The following is a 17,924-nucleotide window of genomic DNA, read 5'->3' as shown; positions in this document are numbered from 1 at the left end:
GCAACTGCATGGATGCATAAGTTTCCTTGAGTCAGTGCTGAATGTCCTTGTGCCACGATGAATGTGCTGTATTTACAATACAGCGCTCCATGGCGCAAGGATTAACAGATGCGTCAGAAATTCTGACGCATCTGTTGGCACAAAAGTGACGCATTGCTGGAAATGCTCATGAAAGTGACGCAAAAAGCCCTGAGTCATAACTTATGCCTGGTCTGTGCAGGCGTAGGGATTTTGACACAGTGAAGGCGTAGAGTGATGTAGTGAAATCTTGTAGATTTCAGTGCGTCAGTTCTAGAAGGCTTTTAGCGTGGGAACGCCCACCCTGCATACATTATACCTGACGCAGGTATAATGTGATGCGGGACTTTACAATGTGACACATCTCCCTAGATGCGTCACATTGTAAATGGGCCGCAACATTTACGCCGCAGCTGCGTCACAATACAGATTTTTATACTTGCCCTATATAAGGCTGTGTGTACGTTGTGTGTCTCCGTCTGCATGCAGCATACAAATGTGCCAGATCTGGTAGCCCAGTTGGGCTGATGCAGCCACGCAAGAGCTCTTTGCCTGACCTCATTGTCACCGATTCAAATCAGGGAGGATCCATGCAGTCTTTCAAGGCTCTCAGGTGAAAAAATGGGCCCTAGAGCAAGGAAGAAAATAGGCCCCCTTGTTGAAGTTTGGATTATAAAATACCGCAATAATCAGGGTTCAGTGCGTCCCGCAGGTCTGTGGGCGCCAGTGCAACTGCACCTGCTGCACCAACAGAAGCTACGCCCCTGTCATAGAGCTGGGTAACATCAATTACTCAGTGCCACAAAGAGCATTAGAAATAAACTTTACATAATGTCAAACGGCAAAAACAAGAGCTTTGTCAGTTCTTGTTCTGTTTCAAACACTCCATACAATCTGTATGAACCCTCTCCACATTTTCCTACTGATAACAAACGCCTTCGCTCCCAGAAAAAAACTTTCTGGGCGGTTAGTGCACATTTGAATGGGAGATGAGACCTCGGAAGAGCCCAGCCTTGCACCGGACTGCGAGTCACTTCAGAGAGCAGAAACAAAGCCCGTCCTCTGCCCATCACTGACCCAAGCGAATCTGTGGAGCAAAGATGAGAACAAAGGGGAAGAAATAAAAGAATAACGAAAACTCATCAAGGAAAATAAATCCCTAAATTACTGCTGTATTTAAAAAGCTGAGAAAACAAAAGAGAATGTAAAGAGTAAACTGAAGACAAATAGAGTCACCGTTTTGTCCTTGTCACAGATCACAAACCTGCAAGTAAATTGCATTGCAAAATAAACTATCTTATTTTTTAATTACATATTCTCCAATCTCCGAAGAGAGTGTCAAAAATTACCATTTCGACTATATTTCAAGTATCCATGACGGGATATTGGGTAAAGTTTTCAATAAGCAATAATCGCGCCTCGGTTAAACCTCATTGGCTATGATACTGCCGCTGCGCAAAGCTAAACAATTTAGTGTGAATTTCATGCACACTTGCCCTAGTACCTCATGTTACAAAGAACATGATTCCTTTTCAAAAGATGTTATCTGTTTATGCATAACTACTCCTCCACTGCTTCTGATAGGCAATGTAAGACATATAATGGTGTTGTTTTACTAATTTCTATCAGCTCTCTGCCTCAAACCGTCGATAGCCACACGCAGAGAATTATGGGAAATTGTATGCTAAATAGCTGTACAGGTAAGCAGCACCCTCCCAAGTTATGGATTTGATGCTCAGGCAGATATACCTTCACACAAAGATGAGATCTAGGCTGCTAACCATGGGTTGTGGAAAATATAAGAAGCACAAATTCATAATAGCATTCTCATAGGTCCCACTGTCTTCAAATGTTTACTAGAGAAGGAACGGCAATCAATTTAAAGGAAAATAATTTATAGATAAATTTTTCCATATTCCATAATGCACGTCTGCCATTTCATGGCACTACATAGTTGCATTTGCTGCATTTCATTTTTAGCTTTAGGAGGTACAATACACTGGTTTCCTGGTTTTCAAAACATTTTAGGGGAAGATTCACAAGGACCTGACGCAACTGCATGGATGCATAAGTTTCCTTGAGTCAGTGCTGAATGTCCTTGTGCCACGATGAATGTGCTGTATTTACAATACAGCGCTCCATGGCGCAAGGATTAACAGATGCGTCAGAAATTCTGACGCATCTGTTGGCACAAAAGTGACGCATTGCTGGAAATGCTCATGAAAGTGACGCAAAAAGCCCTGAGTCATAACTTATGCCTGGTCTGTGCAGGCGTAGGGATTTTGAGACAGTGAAGGCGTAGAGTGATGTAGTGAAATCTTGTAGATTTCAGTGCGTCAGTTCTAGAAGGCTTTTAGCGTGGGAACGCCCACCCTGCATACATTATACCTGACGCAGGTATAATGTGATGAGGGACTTTACAATGTGACACATCTCCCTATATGCGTCACATTGTAAATGGGCCACAACATTTACGCCGCAGCTGCGTCACAATACAGATTTTTATACTTGCCCTATATATGGCTGTGTGTACGTTGTGTGTCTCCGTCTGCATGCAGCATACAAACGTGCCAGATGTGGTAGCCCAGTTGTGCTGATGCAGCCACACAAGAGCTCTTTGCCTGACCTCATTGTCACCAATTCAAATCAGAGAGGATCCATGCAGTCTTTCAAGGCTCTCAGGTGAAAAAATAGGCCCTAGAGCAAGGAAGTAAATAGGCCCCCTTGTTGAAGTTTGGAATATGAAATACCGCAATAATCAGCGTTCAGTGGGTCCCGCAGGTCTGTGGGCGCCAGTGCAACTGCACCTGCTGCACCAACAGAAGCTAAGCCCCTGTCATAGAGCTGGGTAACATCAATTACTCAGTGCCACAAAGAGCATTAGAAATAAACTTTACATAATGTCAAACGGCAAAAACAAGAGCTTTGTCAGTTCTTGTTCTGTTTCAAACACTCCATACAATCTGTATGAACCCTCTCCACATTTTCCTACTGATAACAAACGCCTTCGCTCCCAGAAAAAAACTTTCTGGGCGGTTAGTGCACATTTGAATGGGAGATGAGACCTCGGAAGAGCCCAGCCCTGCGCCGGACTGCGAGTCACCTCAGAGAGCAGAAACAAAGCCCGTCCTCTGCCCATCACTGACCCAAGCGAATCCGTGGAGCAAAGATGAGAACAAAGAGGAAGAAATAAAAGAATTACGGAAACTCATCAAGGAAAATAAATCCCTAAATTACTGCTGTATTTAAAAAGCTGAGAAAACAAAAGAGAACGTAAAGAGTAAACTGAAGGCAAATAGAGTCACCGTTTTGTCCTTGTCACAGATCACAAATCTGCAAGTAAATTGCATTGCAAAATAAACTATCTTATTTTTTCATTACATATTCTCCAGTCTCCGAAGAGACTGTCAAAAATTGCCATTTCGACTATATTTCAAGTCTCCATGACGGGGTATTGGGTAAAGTTTTCAATAAGCAATAATCGCACCTCGGTTAAACCTCATTGGCTACGATACTGCCACTGTGCAAAGCTAAAAAATTTAGTGTGAATTTCATGCACACTTGCCCTAGTACCTCATGTTACAAAGAACATGATTCCTTTTCAAAAGATGTTATCTGTTTATGCATAACTACTCCTCCACTGCTTCTGATAGGCAATGTAAGACATATAATGGTGTTGTTTTACTAATTTCTATCAGCTCTCTGCCCCAAACAGTTGATAGCCAAACGCAGAGAATTATGGGAAATTGTATGCTAAATAGCTGTCCAGGTAAGCAGCACCCTCCCAAGTTATGGATTTGATGCTCAGGCAGATATACCTTCACACAAAGATGAGATCTAGGCTGCTAACCATGGGTTGTGGAAAATATAAGAAGCACAAATTCATAATAGCATCCTCATAGGTCCCACTGTCTTCAAATGTTTACTAGAGAAGGAACGGCAATCAATTTAAAGGAAAATAAATTATAGATACATTTTTCCATATTCCATAATGCACGTCTGCCATTTCATGGCACTACATAGTTGCATTTGCTGCATTTCATTTTTAGCTTTAGGAGGTACAATATACTGGTTTCCTGGTTTTCAAAACATTTTAGGGGAAGATTCACAAGGACCTGACGCAACTGCATGGATGCATAAGTTTCCTTGAGTCAGTGCTGAATGTCCTTGTGCCACGATGAATGTGCTGTATTTACAATACAGCGCTCCATGGCGCAAGGATTAACAGATGCGTCAGAAATTCTGACGCATCTGTTGGCACGAAAGTGACGCATTGCTGGAAATGCTCATGAAAGTGACGCTAAAAGCCCTGAGTCATAACTTATGCCTGGTCTGTGCAGGCGTAGGGATTTTGACACAGTGAAGGCGTAGAGTGATGTAGTGAAATCTTGTAGATTTCAGTGCGTCAGTTCTAGAAGGCTTTTAGCGTGGGAACGCCCACCCTGCATACATTATACCTGACGCAGGTATAATGTGATGAGGGACTTTACAATGTGACACATCTCCCTATATGCGTCACATTGTAAATGGGCCCCAACATTTACGCCGCAGTTGCGTCACAATACAGATTTTTATACTTGCCCTATATATGGCTGTGTGTACGTTGTGTGTCTCCGTCTGCATGCAGCATACAAATGTGCCAGATCTGGTAGCCCAGTTGGGCTGATGCAGCCACGCAAGAGCTCTTTGCCTGACCTCATTGTCACCGATTCAAATCAGAGAGGATCCATGCAGTGTTTCAAGTCTCTCAGGTGAAAAAATGGGCCCTAGAGCAAGGAAGAAAATAGGCCCCCTTGTTGAAGTTTGGAATATAAAATACCGCAATAATCAGGGTTCAGTGCGTCCCGCAGGTCTGTGGGCGCCAGTGCAACTGCACCTGCTGCACCAACAGAAGCTACGCCCCTGTCATAGAGCTGGGTAACATCAATTACTAAGTGCCACAAAGAGCATTAGAAATAACTTTACATAATGTCAAACGGCAAAAACAAGAGCTTTGTCAGTTCTTGTTCTGTTTCAAACACTCCATACAATCTGTATGAACCCTCTCCACATTTTCCTACAGATAACAAACGCCTTCGCTCCCAGAAAAAAACTTTCTGGGCGGTTAGTGCACATTTGAATGGGAGATGAGACCTCGTAAGAGCCCAGCCCTGCGCCGGACTGCGAGTCACCTCAGAGAGCTGAAACAAAGCCCGTCCTCTGCCCATCACTGACCCAAGCGAATCCGTGGAGCAAAGATGAGAACAAAGAGGAAGAAATAAAAGAATTACGAAAACTCATCAAGGAAAATAAATCCCTAAATTACTGCTGTATTTAAAAAGCTGAGAAAACAAAAGAGAACGTAAAGAGTAAACTGAAGCCAAATAGAGTCACCGTTTTGTCCTTGTCACAGATCACAAATCTGCAAGTAAATTGCATTGCAAAATAAACTATCTTATTTTTTCATTACATATTTTCCAGTCTCCGAAGAGACTGTCAAAAATTGCCATTTCGACTATATTTCAAGTCTCCATGACGGGGTATTGGGTAAAGTTGTCAATAAGCAATAATCGCGCCTCGGTTAAACCTCATTGGCTACAATACTGCCACTGCGCAAAGCTAAACAATTTAGTGTGAATTTCATGAACACTTGCCCTAGTACCTCATGTTACAAAGAACATGATTCCTTTTCAAAAGATGTTATCTGTTTATGCATAACTACTCCTCCACTGCTTCTGATAGGCAATGTAAGACATATAATGGTGTTGTTTTACTAATTTCTATCAGCTCTCTGCCTCAAACCGTCGATAGCCACACGCAGAGAATTATGGGAAATTGTATGCTAAATAGCTGTACAGGTAAGCAGCACCCTCCCAAGTTATGGATTTGATGATCAGGCAGATATACCTTCACACAAAGATGAGATCTAGGCTGCTAACCATGGGTTGTGGAAAATATAAGAAGCACAAATTCATAATAGCATTCTCATAGGTCCCACTGTCTTCAAATGTTTACTAGAGAAGGAACGGCAATCAATTTAAAGGAAAATAATTTATAGATAAATGTTTCCATATTCCATAATGCACATCTGCCATTTCATGGCACTACATAGTTGCATTTGCTGCATTTCATTTTTAGCTTTAGGAGGTACAATACACTGGTTTCCTGGTTTTCAAAACATTTTAGGGGAAGATTCACAAGGACCTGACGCAACTGCATGGATGCATAAGTTTCCTTGAGTCAGTGCTGAATGTCCTTGTGCCAAGATGAATGTGCTGTATTTACAATACAGCGCTCCATGGCGCAAGGATTAACAGATGCGTCAGAAATTCTGACGCATCTGTTGGCACAAAAGTGACGCATTGCTGGAAATGCTCATGAAAGTGACGCAAAAAGCCCTGAGTCATAACTTATGCCTGATCTGTGCAGGCGTAGGGATTTTGACACAGTGAAGGCGTAGAGTGATGTAGTGAAATCTTGTAGATTTCAGAGCGTCAGTTCTAGAAGGCTTTTAGCGTGGGAACGCCCACCCTGCATACATTATACCTGACGGAGGTATAATGTGATGCGGGACTTTACAATGTGACACATCTCCCTAGATGCGTCACATTGTAAATGGGCCACAACATTTACGCCGCAGCTGCGTCACAATACAGATTTTTATACTTGCCCTATATATGGCTGTGTGTACGTTGTGTGTCTCCGTCTGCATGCAGCATACAAATGTGCCAGATCTGGTAGCCCAGTTGTGCTGATGCAGCCACGCAAGAGCTCTTTGCCTGACCTCATTGTCACCAATTCAAATCAGAGAGGATCCATGCAGTCTTTCAAGGCTCTCAGGTGAAAAAATGGGCCCTAGAGGAAGGAAGTAAATAGGCCCCCTTGTTGAAGTTTGGAATATAAAATACCGCAATAATCAGCGTTCAGTGGGTCCCGCAGGTCTGTGGGCGCCAGTGCAACTGCACCTGCTGCACCAACAGAAGCTACGCCCCTGTCATAGAGCTGGGTAACATCAATTACTCAGTGCCACAAAGAGCATTAGAAATAAACTTTACATAATGTCAAACGGCAAAAACAAGAGCTTTGTCAGTTCTTGTTCTGTTTCAAACACTCCATACAATCTGTATGAACCCTCTCCACATTTTCCTACTGATAGCAAACGCCTTCGCTCCCAGAAAAAAACTTTCTGGGTGGTTAGTGCACATTTGAATGGGAGATGAGACCTCGGAAGAGCCCAGCCCTGCGCCGGACTGCGAGTCACCTCAGACAGCAGAAACAAAGCCCGTCCTCTGCCCATCACTGACCCAAGCGAATCTGTGGAGCAAAGATGAGAACAAAGAGGAAGAAATAAAAGAATTACGAAAACTCATCAAGGAAAATAAATCCCTATATTACTGCTGTATTTAAAAAACTGAGAAAACGAAAGAGAACGTAAAGAGTAAACTGAAGCCAAATAGAGTCACCGTTTTCTCCTTGTCACAGATCACAAATATGCAAGTAAATTGCATTGCAAAATAAACTATCTTATTTTTTAATTACATATTCTCCAGTCTCCGAAGAGACTGTCAAAAATTGCCATTTCGACTATATTTCAAGTCTCCATGATGGGGTATTGGGTAAAGTTTTCAATAAACAATAATCGCGCCTCGGTTAAACCTCATTGGCTACGATACTGCCACTGCGCAAAGCTAAACAATTTAGTGTGAATTTCATGCACACTTGCCCTAGTACCTCATGTTACAAAGAACATGATTCCTTTTCAAAAGATGTTATCTGTTTATGCATAACTACTCCTCCACTGCTTCTGATAGGCAATGTAAGACATATAATGGTGTTGTTTTACTAATTTCTATCAGCTCTCTGCCCCAAACAGTTGATAGCCACACGCAGAGAATTATGGGAAATTGTATGCTAAATAGCTGTCCAGGTAAGCAGCACCCTCCCAAGTTATGGATTTGATGCTCAGGCAGATATACCTTCACACAAAGATGAGATCTAGGCTGCTAACCATGGGTTGTGGAAAATATAAGAAGCACAAATTCATAATAGCATCCTCATAGGTCCCACTGTCTTCAAATGTTTACTAGAGAAGGAACGGCAATCAATTTAGGTTTAAAGTATTTTATTCAGCACGACACACAAGGACAGACAAATAATAACAAAGACACAGCAGGGCGGAAAGCCAAAGTTCAAAAGCGGCAGCAACAGATAACATCCTGTGGGTCTCGAGCGCTCAAGAGCAGAAGACAAATGTCGCCTCAATGTGTCAGAACTTTTCAACAAACCCCCCCCCCCTCCAACAGCCCCCCCAACTCCCAACCACCCTTCACCCCCCCCTTCCCCCCCCCCTCGTCCAGTGCACAGTTCCTAATAGCGACACACATCAGAGCTTCAGCGTCAAGGATGACTAGGCCATAGGGAGATCATGGGGCAGAGCCCTCCGGGGTCGGAAGCCTGAGAAGGCGGAGATACTTGGGACAGGTGAGCTCTCGAAATTCAGTAAGCAACAGGGAGTGAAAGGGTTGCCAGAGTTCTCTAAACTGATCCACATCACCCGCCACCGTAAGAGACATTTTCTCCATTCCCAACACATGCCATAACCTGTGAATCCAGCCAGTGATAGACGGTATCGTGGCCGTGTGCCAGTGAATTAAAATGTTCTGGACAGCGGAACCCAGAGCTATCGCTATCTGCCTACCCCTGCGAGATCGAAGGGGATACATGAGATCATTCGGGAGCCCCAACAGAGTATAGGCAGGGAAGCGGGGCAGTTCAATTTCGAAGCTAGAATCAATTTCATCCAACACTTCCTTCCAGTAAGGCTCCAGAAGCGGGCAGTCCCAAAGTATGTGAGTGAGAGTACCTCGATGCCCACATCCTCTCCAGCATGTATCATCTTTACCACGATCAAACTCATGCACTCGTTCAGGCGTGTAATACCAGTAGGTAGAAACTTTAGTTAGTGTATCAGTGAGCCCCATGTGGTAAGCTGAGTGCCTCGCTCTGTACGATATGTGTTCCCACTCTTTATGGCTTAGTGTCCTCCCCGATTCCCGTTCCCACCGCTCCCTCCCAGGGTGGCAAAGGTGTGTTGCTGGTGGCTGCAGGAGTTTATACAAATCAGTGATCAGTTTGGAGTCCGAAGTCCGCGTCATGAGCCAATGTTCATAGGGGAGAAAAGGCCGGTCGGCCGTCCCTCTCACCTGCGGCTGAAGAGCCCAGTGGCGAGCCTGCATATAGCGAAGTCGCTCTGTCTCCGGAAGCGAAAACTCTTGACGGAGCTGGGGAAAGGGGATAACCCCTTCCGGGCCATACAGGTGACATAAGGCCCTACATCCCGCTTGACGCCATCTCGCAAAGGCCCCCGTTTCCATCCCCGGGGTAAAGTCCGGGTTGTCCACCAGCGGGGTGAGCGGAGACGGGAACGTGGTAAGACCACGCAGAACGCCAGTAGCATCCCACACTCGCAGAGGCACTCTCGTGACAAAGGAGGCGTAGAGGTTTTTAGGCCGGTGCGGGCGACGCAGGAAGGGGATCTCCTGTAAGGGCCTCCCAGCCACCGACTGATCTTGAAAGAGCCAGTGCTTATCAGACTCCCATTTACTCCACTCCACAAGGTAGCGCAATTGAGTAGCTTGAAAGTACTTGCGGAAGTCAGGAATACCTAACCCGCCAGCTTCCGGGGCCAACAATGAGAGGGCCCTATGCATCCTAGGTTTCTTACCCTGCCAGACAAACCGAGAAACGTCCGCTTGGAGCTGCGAGATCCATCCTACCGGCGGTTGGAGCGGCAGGGCCCGAAAGAGGTATAGTACCTGAGGCAACACCGTCATCTTGACGGCAGCTATTCTGCCAAGCCAGGAAAAAATGCCTCGGTTCCACCGGCCCAACTCCTCCCTAATCTTGGCACCTAGAATCCGGTAGTTCGCCGACACCATGGCCGGCAAGGTAGGGGCAATCTGGATCCCCAGATACGGCACCGCTCCCGAAGACCAGAGCATGGGGAACCGTTGCTGCAGATACGTCCTAGTGTCCGATTCGAGCGAGACATCCAGCGCCACTGATTTCCCCATGTTCATCTTAAACCCCGACACAGTGCCAAAGGAGGCCAATTCCTCCATGCACGCGGGGAGAGCCACGCGGGGCCTGTCAATGGTCAAAATAACATCGTCAGCGTAGAGGCTAATAGCGTGTTCAAAGCCCCCCATTCGGATGCCAGTCACCATCGGGTTATCTCGCATCCGCTGGGCCAACGGCTCCATGTACAGCGCGAAAAGCAGGGGCGAGAGCGGACCGCCCTGCCTGGTGCCCCGTTCAATACCAAAAGAGACCGAGGCACATCCGTTGACCCGGACCACCGCCGACGGGCGGTTGTAACAGTTAAGGATCATGGAGCGGAATTTCTCTCCAATACCAGCCTTCATCAGCACTCGTTCCAAGTACGGCCAGTGGACACGGTCAAATGCCTTCTCCGCATCCACCGCCAACAGCATCCGTTCCCCAGGAATCCTGGAGGCCTTTTCCAGCAAATGGACTACACGTTTCGTATTGTCCACCGTCTGCCGTCCAGGGACGAAGCCCGCCTGATCGGGGTCGACCAAACCGGGTAGGTGGAGAGCCAGTCTAGCGGCCAGGATCCCCGTATACAACTTCAGATCGATGTCCAAAAGGGAGATCGGCCTATATGATCCGCACTGCGTCGGATCTTTACCGGGCTTAGGGATTACCGAGATGGTAGCTCGAAGCAGATCAGGCGGAATGGCCCCAGGGTCCGCAAAGGAGTTAAAAAGACGCGTCAGGATGGGAGCCAACGTCGTGCAGAATGTTTTGTAAAATAGTGCGACGTAGCCATCCGGCCCCGGTGCCTTACCATGTTTAAGTCTGGCAATAGCAGATATCACCTCCTCAACCCGGATGTCTCTGTCTAAGTGGTCCGCCTGTTCTGGCTCCAGTGAAGGCAAGACAACCGAGCCCAAATACGCTTCCAGGGCCTCCTCATTCGGGGGATCTCCCGTATAGAGGTCTTCATAAAACCTGCGGAAGACAGCCGCTATCTGCGCGTCACCAGTCTCCAGGCGCCCCGACGGGTCAGCGATTTCCTTAACAAGCTGGGATTGCCGCGCCACTCGGAGCCTATGTGCCAACAACCGGCCACACCGGTCTCCACCGGTGTAAAAGGCGTGCCGCAACCGCAACGCCGCATACTCAGCCCGGTCAAGGTCCAGGGCTGCTAAAAGCTTCCGAGCCTCCTTGAGCTGCCGCCAAATTCGAGGAGCCCCCGTCCTGCAGTGGATCTGTTCCAGCTCTCTCACCCGATCCGTAAGTTCCTCTCTTTTGGCCTGCCGTGCCTTATTATCCGCCGAAGAGATCACAATGAATTCCCCTCTGACAACAGCCTTCAGGGCCGCCCATTGTGTAGCCCGACTAGTGTCCGCATTGTCATTATGAGATTGAAATTCTCTAATCACTGTCTCAATGCGAGTCACTACCTCCTTCCTGTGCAACAGCGTGTCACGAAGGCGCCATGTCCGAGGGCGAGGGGCCGCCGGAGGCACACTCAGCAGAACCTCAACAGGAGCATGGTCCGAAAGAGGGAGATCACCTTCATCTCCGCACCCGAGGCCAGCGCCTTTACCGGGGAGGTAACCAGAGGGTAATCTAACCGTGCATACGTCTTGTGCGCGTGGGAGTAATACGAATAATCCCTATCAGTCGGGTGTAGCTGTCTCCATAAGTCAAGGAGGTCCACCTCTGCAAGTTGAGCTCTTCGGTCCGCAGAGAGTTCCCCGACCTGAGGGGAGCGCTGCGCCGATCTATCTAGTGCGGAATCAAAGACAATATTAAAGTCCCCCCCGAGTATGATATGTCTATCTGGAGTAGCCGAGACCTCTTCGAACGCCGCCTGCAGAAAGCGGTCCTGCCGCTCATTGGGACCGTATAAAGACCCGATCGTAAACAGGAGACCCCCTATTCTAAACCGGTAAGCCAGTAGTCTACCTTTTTGTTCAGTGAATTTGTGAAGAATTTCCCCCCTGAAGTGGCGCGCCACCAGAATCGCCACTCCGGCCGTTTTAGTGGTGCAAGAGGAAAAGAATTGTGTAGGGAACTTGTGGACTTGAGTCTGTGTGTGTCCTGTGATAGCAAGTGCGTCTCCTGTAGGAGACAAATGTCTGCCTGTGTGTTCTCTAAGAGCGAGAGGACTGCCCGCCTCTTTACAGGATTATTCAAACCCCGAACATTCAGGGTCACCACCTTACATGTGGTGGGAGGCATGGACAACAGTGGAGCAGAAAGCAGCAAGATCCCCCGTCAGCAAGATCGGGAGGACAGAGGCTAAACATGGCAAGGGGCGCAGCAAAGCACAAAGCAACGAACAGGGACAGGAGAAGCAAACCGTGTCATGCAAACCAATGAGCTTACCACCCAGCCGCCAACCCACTGCCCTCAGAATGTCTCGCACCAACCGCCCCTCGCCCCTCCAATTCTCCCGCAAAGCATGAAGACAAGCCAGACCACAGTCGTTATAGCTCAGTAGAAGCAACCCAAAAAGTACAGACACTGCCAAGATAACTAGAAACCCCTCTGTGCACTGGACGACCCCCCCTCCCCACTGCCAACACCCGGATCCCCCCCTCCTACCCCGACCCCAACCCTCCCAAACTTCTCCAAGTGACCCCGTCCCGCCCCCACCCCAGTCCCTCCCCTCAACTGGAACTGGCACAACTACCCGAACTCCCCCCCACCCCCCTTCCAGAAGCCCCACAAACCCAGTGTCCCAGTCCGGTCCTTATCGGACAAGCCTGCGGAAAGTCAAACCAGTGGACGTCCGGCCACCACGCACCTCTCCGTGCCCCCCGCCCCCCCTAGACCCCCAAACCTGCATATCCATAGGTGCGATGTCGATCTCCCCCCGGAGTTCATTCAGGCTGTCAGAGCCACTTCATGCCTTACAGGATCAGCGGCTCCATCCCGCAACTCGGGATCCGGCTCCAACCCAGCCGCAGGGGAGTCCGGCCTTGTCGAAGAAGCGGATGACTGCCGGCCGGGGACCGTCTGCCAACCATCTCTGGTGAAACGATTCCGGCGGGGCGTGGGAGATCCGTCTTCAGTAGCAGTGATCCCTAACACCCCACAGGTATCCTGAAGGGAACGCAGCTGATGTAGGGTACCATTCCATCGAAAGATGAGACGGAAAGGGTGTCCCCAGGAGTACTGCGTGCCATGTCCCCTAAGAAAGTCGGTCGCAATTTTAAAAGCCTTGCGCTTCTGGAGGGTGGACGAGGCCAGGTCCTGATAAAGGGCTACTCGATGGCCCCTGAATTCTAGGGAAGATCTCTTTCGGGCCTCCCGCAGTATCCGCTCCTTCAGGGGATAGTCCGGCAAAAAGGCCAAGATGTCCGGAGGAGGTGCCGAAGTCCGGCGCTGCAGGCCCACTCGGTGCGCCCTATCAATCCGGATGGGAAAGTCAGCCGACTCACCCAGCACCTCTCGGAACAGATCCCCAAGGTACGATGCGACGTCCTCCCCCTCCTCCCGAGACGGAATGCCTCGGACACGGATGTTGTTCCGCCTGGAGCGATTTTCGAGGTCCTCCGTGTGTGACTGCAGGTCCAGCTGTTGCTCCCGAAGACGAATGACCTCCTGCTGAAGTTGCGCAATTTCTTCGTCTCTGTTGTGGCCCGCTTCTTCCACCGTAGCCACCCTGTCACCTAGGCCGTCCACGTCCCTTCGTATTTCACGGACCTCACCCGCCACCTCCTGCTTGAGCGTTTGGAAGTCGTCTCTCAGCGAGCTGAAGAGTGATTCCAGGAAGGACCTCGTAACCGGCGGCTCCCCCCCGCCTGCTCCCTGGGAGCCACCCGGAGGAGATGGGGACGGCTGACCCCGATCATGTCTTGCATTGTTCCTATGCAACATCTCAGGCAACGTGCGATCTCCTTTCCGCGTTCCCTTATTCTGCGCCATGATGGCCGTCGAGACGTTTCCCCCGGGAGTCCAATGTCTCAGCCCCCGGTATGATCCCAGGACCGGGCTAGCGGTCCCACACGGGGTCTCTCCAATGACCCAAGGGCTGGGTCACTTCACCGCCAAAGCAAGAACCGCAATGGGGCCCACGGCCTGCACCTCCAGTGACCAGCTGTCCGTCTGTGTCCGTAGGCCCACAGGGCCCGATCCCACACTCCTCTCAGCTCCACGGGCTCCGCTGTCTCAAGCCGACCGGCCCGGGCACCACTACGGACTCCCCTTCGAGCCAAGTCGCGGCGGGACCACCGGGTCACACGGATCCCGCAGCCATGCCTTGGTAGCTGTCGCCGCTCTTTACAGATCTATACAAGAGTGCGTAATTCGGCCGCCACGAGGCGGGCTAAGCCAAAGGAACCAGTTCTGCTTCGCGCCAATGTGCGGGCGCAATGGCGGGTCTAAGGCAGCAGTCCTCTACACTCGTCACCCGGGGGAGTCGGCCTCAGCGCTACATCTCAGCGCCCTCCTGCCACAAAGCTCACAACGGGGCCCACAGATGAATCCGCAGACCCGTCCGGGCCCCTCACTCCAGACCGGCGGGTCGCAAGTCCTCCGCCACACAGGCCGCCGAGAACCAGGAAATAGGCCAAAGCCACGGCCTCGATTAGCGCAAGGCCTCCAGTTCAGCTCCGCCCTCGCCGCTCACCGGACCGCTTCAAGAACCGGGTCCGCCAAGAAGACCCCCTCCGGGCTGAGCAGAGTTGCCCGGGACAGGCGCGGAGGGACCACAGCTCCTCCCGGAACCTCGAGGCGGCTATCCAAGAGGTCCATGTCCGGGACTAGGCCCAAGCCGCGGCCTCCCGTAGCTGCCGGCAGCAATCTCGGCACCGGACCCTCTCCGTCTCCAAGGGCAGGCCCACTGTGCGCACCGCAGGCACCGGTGATGAAGTCCGAGCCCAGCGGGTAGAGCGGAGCGCCGTCGCGTGGACCCAGATCGGCTTCCAAACCCGGGCAGGGTCCGCCTCCCTCCCAGGCCGTGCACCAGGCCCGATCTGCTCTCCGAGACGGCGCCGCACCTCGGACCGTAAAAGCACCACGGAATGCGGCCACAAGCTCACCGCCGCCACTCCATGTTCGAACACCCCCGCTCCACGAGTCTGAGCATTCCGGGGGGGAGAATCAGCTCATGTACGGTAGGATTAGGGCTTCAGGACGGCGGAGCTCACTTCGAGTGCGACCACTCAGCTCGCCATCTTGGCCACGCCCCCCAACGGCAATCAATTTAAAGGAAAATAAATTATAGATACATTTTTCCATATTCCATAATGCACGTCTGCCATTTCATGGCACTACATAGTTGCATTTGCTGCATTTCATTTTTAGCTTTGGGAGGTACAATATACTGGTTTCCTGGTTTTCAAAACATTTTAGGGGAAGATTCACAAGGACCTGACGCAACTGCATGGATGCATAAGTTTCCTTGAGTCAGTGCTGAATGTCCTTGTGCCACGATGAATGTGCTGTATTTACAATACAGCGCTCCATGGCGCAAGGATTAACAGATGCGTCAGAAATTCTGACGCATCTGTTGGCACAAAAGTGACGCATTGCTGGAAATGCTCATGAAAGTGACGCAAAAAGCCCTGAGTCATAACTTATGCCTGGTCTGTGCTGGCGTAGGGATTTTGACACAGTGAAGGCGTAGAGTGATGTAGTGAAATCTTGTAGATTTCAGTGCGTCAGTTCTAGAAGGCTTTTAGCGTGGGAACGCCCACCCTGCATACATTATACCTGACGCAGGTATAATGTGATGCGGGACTTTACAATGTGACACATCTCCCTAGATGCGTCACATTGTAAATGGGCCGCAACATTTACGCCGCAGCTGCGTCACAATACAGATTTTTATACTTGCCCTATATAAGGCTGTGTGTACGTTGTGTGTCTCCGTCTGCATGCAGCATACAAATGTGCCAGATCTGGTAGCCCAGTTGGGCTGATGCAGCCACGCAAGAGCTCTTTGCCTGACCTCATTGTCACCGATTCAAATCAGGGAGGATCCATGCAGTCTTTCAAGGCTCTCAGGTGAAAAAATGGGCCCTAGAGCAAGGAAGAAAATAGGCCCCCTTGTTGAAGTTTGGATTATAAAATACCGCAATAATCAGGGTTCAGTGCGTCCCGCAGGTCTGTGGGCGCCAGTGCAACTGCACCTGCTGCACCAACAGAAGCTACGCCCCTGTCATAGAGCTGGGTAACATCAATTACTCAGTGCCACAAAGAGCATTAGAAATAAACTTTACATAATGTCAAACGGCAAAAACAAGAGCTTTGTCAGTTCTTGTTCTGTTTCAAACACTCCATACAATCTGTATGAACCCTCTCCACATTTTCCTACTGATAACAAACGCCTTCGCTCCCAGAAAAAAACTTTCTGGGCGGTTAGTGCACATTTGAATGGGAGATGAGACCTCGGAAGAGCCCAGCCTTGCACCGGACTGCGAGTCACTTCAGAGAGCAGAAACAAAGCCCGTCCTCTGCCCATCACTGACCCAAGCGAATCTGTGGAGCAAAGATGAGAACAAAGGGGAAGAAATAAAAGAATACGAAAACTCATCAAGGAAAATAAATCCCTAAATTACTGCTGTATTTAAAAAGCTGAGAAAACAAAAGAGAACGTAAAGAGTAAACTGAAGACAAATGGAGTCACCATTTTGTCCTTGTCACAGATCACAAACCTGCAAGTAAATTGCATAGCAAAATAAACTATCTTATTTTTTAATTACATATTCTCCAGTCTCCGAAGAGACTGTCAAAAATTCCCATTTCGACTATATTTCAAGTCTCCATGACGGGGTATTGGGTAAAGTTTTCAATAAACAATAATCGCGCCTCGGTTAAACCTCATTGGCTACAATACTGCCACTGCGCAAAGCTAAACAATTTAGTGTGAATTTCATGCACACTTGCCCTAGTACCTCATGTTACAAAGAACATGATTCCTTTTCAAAAGATGTTATCTGTTTATGCATAACTACTCCTCCACTGCTTCTGATAGGCAATGTAAGACATATAATGGTGTTGTTTTACTAATTTCTATCAGCTCTCTGCCTCAAACCGTCGATAGCCACACGCAGAGAATTATAGGAAATTGTATGCTAAATAGCTGTACAGGTAAGCAGCACCCTCCCAAGTTATGGATTTGATGATCAGGCAGATATACCTTCACACAAAGATGAGATCTAGGCTGCTAACCATGGGTTGTGGAAAATATAAGAAGCACAAATTCATAATAGCATTCTCATAGGTCCCACTGTCTTCAAATGTTTACTAGAGAAGGAACGGCAATCAATTTAAAGGAAAATAATTTATAGATAAATGTTTCCATATTCCATAATGCACATCTGCCATTTCATGGCACTACATAGTTGCATTTGCTGCATTTCATTTTTAGCTTTAGGAGGTACAATACACTGGTTTCCAAAACATTTTAGGGGAAGATTCACAAGGACCTGACGCAACTGCATGGATGCATAAGTTTCCTTGAGTCAGTGCTGAATGTCCTTGTGCCAAGATGAATGTGCTGTATTTACAATACAGCGCTCCATGGCGCAAGGATTAACAGATGCGTCAGAAATTCTGATGCATCTGTTGGCACAAAAGTGAAGCATTGCTGGAAATGCTCATGAAAGTGACGCAAAAAGCCCTGAGTCATAACTTATGCCTGGTCTGTGCAGGCGTAGGGATTTTGACACAGTGAAGGCGTAGAGTGATGTAGTGAAATCTTGTAGATTTCAGAGCGTCAGTTCTAGAAGGCTTTTAGCGTGGGAACGCCCACCCTGCATACATTATACCTGACGGAGGTATAATGTGATGCGGGACTTTACAATGTGACACATCTCCCTAGATGCGTCACATTGTAAATGGGCCACAACATTTACGCCGCAGCTGCGTCACAATACAGATTT

The 17,924-nt window shown here is 48.7% G+C and overlaps 5 non-coding genes across 5 annotated transcripts; all 5 read right to left on the bottom strand.

The window, feature by feature from the left end:
• Positions 1-1,341: 1,341 nt before the first annotated feature.
• LOC144793074 (U4 spliceosomal RNA) lies at positions 1,342-1,481 on the bottom strand. The gene has a single exon (XR_013602742.1). It is a non-coding gene; the product is annotated as a U4 spliceosomal RNA (small nuclear RNA).
• Positions 1,482-3,410: 1,929 nt separating this feature from the next.
• LOC144793889 (U4 spliceosomal RNA) lies at positions 3,411-3,550 on the bottom strand. The gene has a single exon (XR_013603341.1). It is a non-coding gene; the product is annotated as a U4 spliceosomal RNA (small nuclear RNA).
• A 1,928-nt stretch (positions 3,551-5,478) lies between these two features.
• On the bottom strand, positions 5,479-5,618 carry LOC144793967 (U4 spliceosomal RNA). Its single transcript, XR_013603412.1, has one exon. It is a non-coding gene; the product is annotated as a U4 spliceosomal RNA (small nuclear RNA).
• A 1,929-nt stretch (positions 5,619-7,547) lies between these two features.
• LOC144793979 (U4 spliceosomal RNA) lies at positions 7,548-7,687 on the bottom strand. The gene has a single exon (XR_013603423.1). It is a non-coding gene; the product is annotated as a U4 spliceosomal RNA (small nuclear RNA).
• A 9,066-nt stretch (positions 7,688-16,753) lies between these two features.
• On the bottom strand, positions 16,754-16,893 carry LOC144793038 (U4 spliceosomal RNA). Its single transcript, XR_013602709.1, has one exon. It is a non-coding gene; the product is annotated as a U4 spliceosomal RNA (small nuclear RNA).
• Between the last annotated feature and the right edge of the window lie 1,031 nt (positions 16,894-17,924).

The sequence above is a fragment of the Lissotriton helveticus genome, chromosome 11, assembly GCF_964261635.1.
Source record: "Lissotriton helveticus chromosome 11, aLisHel1.1, whole genome shotgun sequence".
Taxonomy (NCBI): Eukaryota; Metazoa; Chordata; class Amphibia; order Caudata; family Salamandridae; genus Lissotriton; species Lissotriton helveticus.
Note: the sequence above shows the minus strand (reverse complement) of the source record. Positions and strands in the feature narration are given on the sequence as shown.